At 47.8% G+C, this 9,386-nt stretch overlaps 1 long non-coding RNA gene across 1 annotated transcript; it reads right to left on the bottom strand.

Annotated features, from left to right (window-relative positions):
- Positions 1–8,264: 8,264 nt before the first annotated feature.
- Positions 8,265–9,172, bottom strand: LOC136793354 (uncharacterized). The gene is made up of 3 exons (XR_010838549.1): positions 9,087–9,172; positions 8,767–8,870; positions 8,265–8,388 (listed from the first exon to the last, which is right to left on the bottom strand). It is a non-coding gene; the product is annotated as an uncharacterized lncRNA (long non-coding RNA).
- Positions 9,173–9,386: the final 214 nt, after the last annotated feature.

The raw sequence follows: 9,386 nt of genomic DNA, 5'->3' as shown, positions 1-9,386 counted from the left end.
ATGTATATACACAGCTGACCCTTGAGCAACACAGGTCTGAACTGTGTGGGTCCACTTGTAAGCACATTTTTTCCACTAAATATGTACGACAGTACCACGCGATCCAAAGTTAGTTGAGCCCTCGTATACGGAGGAACCGTGGACACAGGAGGGCTGGCTACAAGCTGTACTCGAATTTTTGGGGTGGTTCAAGGGTCAGCCACAGGGGCGCCGCTCTCAGAGGGGGAACAACTGGAGGGTAAGAAGAGATGTGGAGGGTGTTTTCTTTTAGAAGTGTGGAGCGCGTCAGCCAAAGTCCTCAAATGATTAGCACAAAGCCGTCCCATCCCTGAGCTGCTCTAAAGGATCGCAAGGCGGAAAATAGCACAAAGGAGGTAATGTGCCCAGGTCGGGTTTTCTCCTGTAGGGAGCGCCCGACCGCCATCTCCATCCCGCCTTCATCCTCTTTGTCAACGGCTGTGAGAAGCTTTCACGTATTTTCTCAGTGGTTCACCTGTCCCCCACGGAACCCATCTGTTCTCAGGAGACAAGCTGGGTTCCAGGATGCCAGAACTGGTGGTCAAGAAGGGGGGCTCCCTGGTGCTCCCCTAAATCTTCACAGAGACAGTGATGCCTGGCTCCAGGCTCTTACCCCAGCAAGTTCGACTCTGGCCTGTCATGATTCAGCTCCAGTCGGACACACCTGGGGGCCTGCGGTAGAAGGCGACGTCTAAGCCAGGGGCCACCCACCGTGTTTGATGTATCCAGCGTAGGTGTCAGCAGGTGGCTACAGGTGCCGGCTGTCCGGTTCGCACGCCCCACGGCCACGCTACCACTGGGGTCCTGCCACCCGCGAGCCAAGCCTCCATTTCTTCTGAACCCGGGCTCTTTGGAGAGAATCACGGAGTATATACGTCAGTGCCAAGCTCCCATATACCCACCATTGACGCCATGTATAAAAGAGATCACTAAGGAGAACCTACTGTGTAGCACAGGGAACTCTACTCAGTGCTGCGTGGTGACTTAACACTGTAGGGCCGAAAAAGCCCCCACTGTTTCCTCTTTGGCTCTGTACAGACCATGGATGCCAAGCCGTGCTCTACGTCTGAGGAGAAGTCAAGCAAAAACCTTCAGAAACCATTAGCTACTCAGTCTCTGTGATGGGATGACACCTTATTCTGCAGAAGTCTCCTATGGAAGATTCCACAGACGTCATCTCCTGATGCTTTTCTGGGGGCTTTCCACCTTGGGGGACACCTTGCCTGTAAGGCCCATGCCGCCCTGGACAGCCCCAGCTGTCGCCAGCAATGGGTGTGTCCCTGAAGAGATGCCATATTCCCCTCTAACGAGCATCGCACGGCTCTGCTCTGCACAGCTTTCAAGGCGCTGAGTCATCTCCTTCTGGAGAACTCAGTCCATCACTTTTCCTTCTGCGAAGCGGCCAGGCCATGTCATCTCCTTGCCAAGCTCCCACAAACTGAGATAATCATAATTGCTAAACGGATTACCATAAATGCCAGTTTTGCAAGAGCAGAAACCCAGCGGCAGCTGTTACCCCGAGGCACATTCCAGAGGACGGCGTCGTGGGTGATTTCATAGTGCATTAGGTGGTGATTTATGTGGAAACATCTCCGAGAAGCGAGCTGAAAGGATGCAGGCAGGCGGGGTCGTGGAAGCAGTCATGGCGTTTTGAAGAAAAGAAAAGATCGAGAGCAAGTGCCGTCCCTCTGGCTTTTGGGCTTCTCGGCTCCCAGGCGAGGGGAGAAGTACTGAGAAGCATTGGACTTACGTCACCTCTTGATCTAAGCAGGTGGCACATATGTAGTGGCGTCTCATGCTAGGATAGGATGGGTTCTCCTCCCAGAAGCCCGAGGACGACAGCATCGTCTCCTCGGTACATGCAGCCCTTGGTAGGGATTCCAGATATGAGAGGGCGAGGGAAGAAAAGAACAACTGGTTTCCTCCAACTCCAACAGGAGATATACTTTTATTTTTATATGGCATCTTTCCGCTCTGGAACATGCCATGGGGGGCCAAGGAAAGGAACGATTTCGGGCAAGAGCCATCAACACCATACAGGCCTGGCACCTGGACACCCTCTCACCAGCAAGGGGTGGTCTCGGGCCAGTTTCCAAGGCTGAGAGTGAGTGCAAAGCCAAGCACGGCTGCAGAAGCTGAGTGACTCATGGAAAAAGACGCATGAGTTTGTGCAAATATGCAAGTGTCTGCCCGCCTCCCCACCACACGCCTTACAGGTGCTGCGCCTACTGCTTAAGAATATGCAGGACAAAAGAGGATATCGTTAAATGGCTGAATGCAATCGTCTGGTGTCTGCAATTAGCCTCAAGAAGAGCCTGGAGGTCCAAGGAGGGGAGTGGGTGTGGCTATCGATTCAACAAGATGCCACACGGGGTGGTAATCACTCAGTGGAATGCGTATATGAGGGATACAGTATACTCTGCTCCCTGCTTTTGTATGTGTTTGCAATTCCCCAAACAAATATAAATTTAATCTGACCGTCACAAAGATTTTCGAAGGCAGAGTATTTATTTATTTATTGGCGTGTAGCTGACTTACAGTGTTGCGTTCGTTTCAGGTGGTCCGCAAAGTGAATCACTTATACATACACACGTATCTATTCTTTCTCAGAGTCTTTTCCCATGTAGGTCATGACGGAGCACTGACTACAGTTCCTTGTGCTCTGCAGTCGGTCCTTATTAGTTGCCTATTTTGTACACAGTCGTGTGTACGTGTCAACCCCAATCTCCCAATTTATCCCTGTCCCTCAGAAGACAGAATGCTTAAGAGTGTACTCTTTCCTCAAGCCCTTCACCTGAGATGTCTTTATGGTCCCTGTCAACCACAATGACAAGATTTTTAAAAACAACTGAGTTCTGAGCTTGCTGGCAGCCAAAGGAAAAAGCGGTACCTCTTCTGTTCTGTGAATAACCATTTCCCAACAATTCTCCCTGGGAAGAAAAGCCGTCCCAGTCATGTCTCTGAGTCATTAATCCCCGAAATGTTTTCAATCACTCCCCCACAGGGAACGCAGTGACATAATCTGGAAATGCACTCTGCTAGCAAGCTTTTCATTTTAACATCCAGCGCGTATATACTAAGCAAGTGCTGTGCAGAGGTGGCGATTCTCTGCGGAACTACGCAACGCCCGTGGTCTAAGGACTCAGCTTTTGGGTGGTCCAGGGTGAGTTGAAAGTAACACCTAGGCTATCCACGAGCCACGGTCCTTGCAGCCATCCTCCCCAAATATCGCATCTTTCAAGGGGTTGCCCGACCCAAAACGAGTGGCATTTTAACGTCGTATCGTCTGGCAAAGGCAGGGAAAAACCCCCGTTTTCTGTGCCCAGGTAAAAGGGCAGATGCATACAGACCCTAATAACTGACCACAGAAACAGTACGGTTACACGTCTGTCGTGGGGGCTCGTGGCAGACTGGGTGGTGAGCGTCCCTCAGTATATCTGCCCTATAAATGAAAGTCCTCTCCACGTTATGCTAAGTGAAATAAGACAGAGACAAACACTGTATGATATCACTTACACGTGGAATCTAAAAAATACAACTAGTACTGGTGAATAAAGCAAAAACAGAAGCAGACTCACAGGTACGGAGGAGAAACTAGTGGTTCCCAGTGGGGAGAGGGAAGGGGGGAGGGGCAGGATGGGGGGAGGGGACTAAGAGGAGCAAATACGATGTAGAAAATTAGCCACAGGGACGTACTGTACGACACAGGGAAGACACCCACTATTCTGTAATAACTATAAATGGAGTATAACCTTGGAAAACTGTACAACCTGTAACATATAATATTGTACATTAACTACAGTTCAATAAAATAATAAAGTTAAATTTTAAAGAGCCCTCAAACGTTTTAGCGAAGGAAATGCTTCCAATTCAGACTTAGAATTCAGCCATACAAATATTTCCATCAGTCTCCCATAAAGCATCTGGATTTGAGCAATGCACTCTCTTTGTGAAGTATCAAGAGGTATTGCATGCAAAGGTAACTTGAAGCAATGAGAACCGCTCTGCGGCACTTTCTTACTTACCTCTCCCTGCCATGGAAACAGGGCTCTGGTCCCTGGGCTGCTTCCCACGGTAAAAGCGACCCCTTTGAGTCCTATCTCCTGGGGGGAGTGAGAACAGTAAGTGAGACGTTTTTAAACTACATCCGGAACAGGTCAAACAGTTTAACAGTGATCGGAGACTAACTGATTACTCCGTCAACAGTAAAACAAAGAACCCAATTTAGCCGTGACCATAAGCGCTGGTCAAAGGTAGCAGGGCACTTATATAGGCTCCCGTGGGCTTCTCCAGAAGCCGACTGTACTGTCAATTCCCACTCCCTTGGAATCCTTGTGACTGAGAGGCTCACACAAGTGCAATTCACCTTCTGTCCCCTATCAGAGAGAACTCGTTCGCAAACTCAAAAAACTGGGCTAAAAGATGTATTCCAGGGACTCTGAACAGTAACAGTGAGGTGGAATAAAATTAAATACCCAGTGGGTATTCATAATGCTGACTGAATTACTGCGAGATATTCGACAGAACAATAACAAAATTGAACACAGTTGTGCATACAAGTGAATATGGGTAACCGTGACCCTGGAGCAGGTCAAATGTAAGTGTGCTTGTCAATCACACACCTTTAATGAAAGGGGTAGATGAGGCCACGTCTCAGCGCCATCTCCTATGGCTGTGTCCCCTTCCTCGGGTAACTGGTGACCCCATCGGGTGGTTTTTCATCTGAAGAATGAGAATAATGGCAGAATCACTGAGGGTATTACGTGTGAATGATTTACTGGGTAGACGACAGACAGATAGATTGACAGATAGAAAGACAGACATATAGAAGGATGGACAGAGAGATAGGTAGGTAGACAGACAGACACAGACATATAGAAGGATGGATGGATAGATAGGTAGACAGATAGACAGTCAAACATATAGAAGGATGGATGGATAGATACATAGATACGTGGATGGATGGATGGATAGATAGATCAGATAAATGACAGGTGATAGGTGGAGAGACAGATATGAATAGATGAAAGATTTATAGATTCAATAGATGGTAGATAGATGATAGAACAGATAAATGATTGGTGGATGGATAGATAATAGATACATAGATATGGATAGAGGAAAGATTGATAGATTTGATAGATGAGAGTAGATAGATGATTGATAGATATGAAACACTGGTAGATGACAGATAGCTAGAATAATATATATTATATGAATTTATGCTTATACCCACACGCATGCAGTTGGAGTTTCTCATGTAGAGTAACCCAGCAATTAGAGGATAGCCATTTCAGGTGAGTTAAAAATTGCAATTTCTCGGCTTCCCTGGTGGCGCAGTGGTTAAGAATCCGCCTGCCAACACAGGGGACACGGGTTCGAGCCCTGGCCCGGGAAGATGTCACATGCCGCGCAGCAACTAGGCCCGCGCGCCACAACTACTGAGCCTGCGCTCTAGAGCCCGTGAGCCACAACTACCGAGCCCGTGAGCCACAACTAATGAAGCCCATGCGCCTAGAGCCCATGCTCCGCAACAAGAGACGCCACCGCAGTGAGAAGCCCGCGCACCGCAACGAAGAGTAGCCCCCGCTCGCCGCAACTAGAGAAAGCCCGCGCGCAGCAACGGAGACCCAACGCAGCCAAAAGTAAGTAAATAAATAAATTAAAGAAAAATGGCAATTTCTACATTTAAGTGTTGTATATCAAATTCTAAAAACCTTACTCTTTTAAAACTCTCGGTTTGCTAGCACACTCACTTCAGAAAAACTGATGACCTTCCCCATAAATAGTTAACAACACCTTTGCAAGGAACCCACAGCCCCTCTGAGAGAGGGGACTCCATTCCACCGCCTTCTGTGTCTCGCTTGCCTGGAGCAGATGACCACATTCCTCTCCTGTGCTCCTCAAGGGAGATGTACTTACGCTGCTCATATATGCATTCTAGCTTCCCACACTGAAAGAACCCGGAGACCCAACATGTTCAGAAAATTATCTTCAAGGTTGACCTCACCCATGGTTGACGGCTTTGGCAGAGCCTGTGGTTAGGTCCTGCTCAACAGATACGCCACATGGAGGAGGAACGGTGTGCTTTCCACCCCACGGGGAGCGGCAGTGGCCTAAGTCTAAAGACTGAGCACGTGTTTTCAGTTTCTGCTGGGGACCGGCCTCGATCTCTCAGTCTTTTTAGAGCTTCCTGGTTCCGAGGCAGAGTCCACAGGCAGGGCGGGAGTCTGGGTGGACATGCCTTGCCTGGATGATCAGGATTCGGGAATCCCAGGGAGAGGACGGTTTAGGCAACCTCATGGCTCCACCCCCCGCACGTGTTAGGGAAGGACTTCCCTCTTCGTGTTCGGCTGTGGACCTTCATCCCCCTTTTCAAACCTGCTGTGTATCTGAAGAGAATGAAAACACTACTTGAAAAGATCCACGCACCCCCACGTTCACAGCAGCACGATTTACAGCAGCCAAGACGTGGAAGCAACCTAAGTGTCCATCGACAGAGGAACGGATAAAGAAGATGTGGTGCATATACACAGTGGAATATTACTCAGTCATGAAAAAGGATGAAATCATGCCATTTGCAGCAACGTGGCTGGACCTAGAGATGATCATGCTAGGTGAAATAAGTCAGACACAGAAAGACAAATATTCCATGCTACCACTTATATGTGGAATCTAAAAAGAAAATCAAACAAATGAATGACTATAATAAAACAGAAGCAGACTCACAGATACGGAGAACAAGCTAGTGGTTCCCAGTGCAGAGAGGGAAGGGGAGGAGGGGTCACAGACGGGTAGCGGATTAAGAGGTACAAACTACTATGTATAAAACAGATAAGCCACGAGGATATATTGTAGAACGTGGGGAAGGAACACAGCCAATATTCTATATTAACTACAAACCTTTAAAATAGTGAATGACTGCGCTGTACACCCGAAACGGACATAATACTGTAAATCAACCATACCTCAAAAAAAAAAAAATTAAATAATAAATAAATAAAAGCAAAAAAAAAAAAAAAAAAAATCTAACCTTGACGGGATGGATTTTCAGACAGGGCTGAGTTCTGAAGGTGACAGTCTGCAAAGATTTCTTCTCCAAATCGGGTCCCATTCCCCAGTTCTAGAGACAGAGACCTGGTATCTCTGGGGACAGTGATTCAGGCTATGAGAGGCAGAAGTTGTCCCAATTTTGCAGGGTGATGTTTTTTAATGATTAGCAGTCTCACTGCTCTCTGGAAGAGTGAGGATGTGGGTGGACCGTGACCACCCGCTGAATATGCCGTTTCTTTGCTGGAAGGGAAACAAGCAGTGTTTGTCAGCATGAAAACGAACCTTGGGAGTTCTCCCTTTCAGAGTTTATAGACATCTCAGAGAGGTCTCAAGGGGTCACAGGGAAGAACTGGGGCCAGACCTCCAGCCGACACTTCCCCCATTCATGGTGTCTCTCCAAGAGAAAATGAAGCTATCTGTTATGGTGGCTGGTTCCCCTGCATTATCCTGAGCCCTGGCACTTCCATCCTCTTCCGTCTCTGTTCCGCTCTGCTCTCTCCCGGAAGGCAAGAGGAGCCTTTACAATGTATAAACTGGTGATGCAGTCGGGCCGGCCCACGTCCTCAGAATGCTCGAGGGAGGAGAGCCCTAGGGTCGGGAGCAGGCCAGGCTCAAGAGGGAAGGGACCTTGGAACAAGCTCATGGGTCCCAAATGTTAGTCTGTCAGAAAAGGCAAACACATATCAACTCTCCCAGAAAGGAGAGAAAATCTTTCACGGCCAGTGAAACACGGGGGCAGAGATGCTTTCAAGATAACTAGCTTCTCCCAAAGTAACACTACTCCCGTCCCGTAGTAGTGTTAGTAAACGCTCTTACTCAAGTAAGAAACGTGAACAAATCCTAAGGGGTTCTGACAAAACTTCAGGGGATGAAATGCTTTTTTTTTTTTTTTTTTTTTTTTTAAATTTTCACATCTGGTACTTCCAGAATCTGTCCATTTAGCATATTTCAAAAATAATGGACACATATGCAGCCTCTCCATATGAATTCAAGATGCTGTCATTAAGCGCCATACGCTTTGCTCTCGTAACTTGACAAAAGACATTACATTACAGGGGATGGAACATTTGACAGAAACAGTGTAGAATCCCTTTTTATTAACTTTCCTATATGTTTTCATATCTCCAGATAATTTTCCCAAAGACACAGGTGATTTTTTTTTTTTTTTAAGTAATAAAGTGTTTCACTTATACCCTTAGGTCTCTCATAAACTCCTTTGGTGATGAGGAAGAAACTTTCCATCATTAACGAAAAGCATATGCTGAGGTTTAGATGACATCAATCTGATTCCTGTAGAATGATGGGACTTCGGGAGTTCTGTGAAGTTTAAAAAAAAAAGAAAGAAAGAAAGAAAAGAAGCCATACAGCTTACTCAGCGCTGCATTTCACAGCAAGGGAAACGCACGGAAGAGGGTGAAACACCATTAACGAGAATGTCCTGTCGTTCTATCAAGGGACGTGCAGAAATGGCTAATAAGAGTGGGGGCCGCTTTCAGGGATGCTGTCATCTGTCCATCTGAGATGCAGCTCTGGCGGCCTATCTTCCTGAGAAGAGCATCTCCAGCGTTGAGTGTCCAGCTGTCCCTCCCAGACTCCACCCTCCTCCCTCCTTCCAGTCTCCCCAGCTGCCCCCTTCATAACTCATGTCCTGACCGCAGACACCTCCTGCCCCTCCCGCCACAGCTGTCCACCCACTCGTCTCCGCGTGAGGCATTTCCCTGGCATCCTCTTCCACCCTTTCTTCCGCTTTGCTTCCACCGACGTGACATGAATGCCAGATGTCAGATGGGGCTGGGCATCTTTAAAAGGCAAAAAGAACTGGCAGACATCCTCAGACGTTCCCGAGACCTCCCTCCTCCTTCCCTGAGGCTAACTGTCCCATCTCTCCCCTTCCTGTCCCCACCGAATGTTCTCGAACATGGACCATGCTCACTTCTCTCCTGCTACGTGATGTTGCCCCGGAAAACGGGGCACGATCTCCTTTGCAGCCCAAGAGCCCATTTTCAAGAACCCACCTTCTTGGAGCTGCTCATTCGTGTTTCTGCCCAGAAACCCTTCCTCTCTGATCTCCACAACATCGCCGTCTCTGCTCTCCGTACCTCTCCCACGCTGCGCTGCATCGGGCAGTATTTTGGATAATTTCCTCTCCTCCATATTCCCCTACGGGTAAGAGATCAGACCTCACCAGTATCATTTTTTTTTCTGATGGTGGTGGGGTTTCCTGTGCTTCAGAATATAGTTTAAATGGACTTTAAAAATTAACGTTTATCGGAGTAGAGTCGATTTACAATGTTGTGCTAGTTTCCGGTGTACAG

Source organism: Kogia breviceps, chromosome X, assembly GCF_026419965.1.
Source record: "Kogia breviceps isolate mKogBre1 chromosome X, mKogBre1 haplotype 1, whole genome shotgun sequence".
NCBI lineage: Eukaryota > Metazoa > Chordata > Mammalia > Artiodactyla > Physeteridae > Kogia > Kogia breviceps.
Note: the sequence above shows the minus strand (reverse complement) of the source record. Positions and strands in the feature narration are given on the sequence as shown.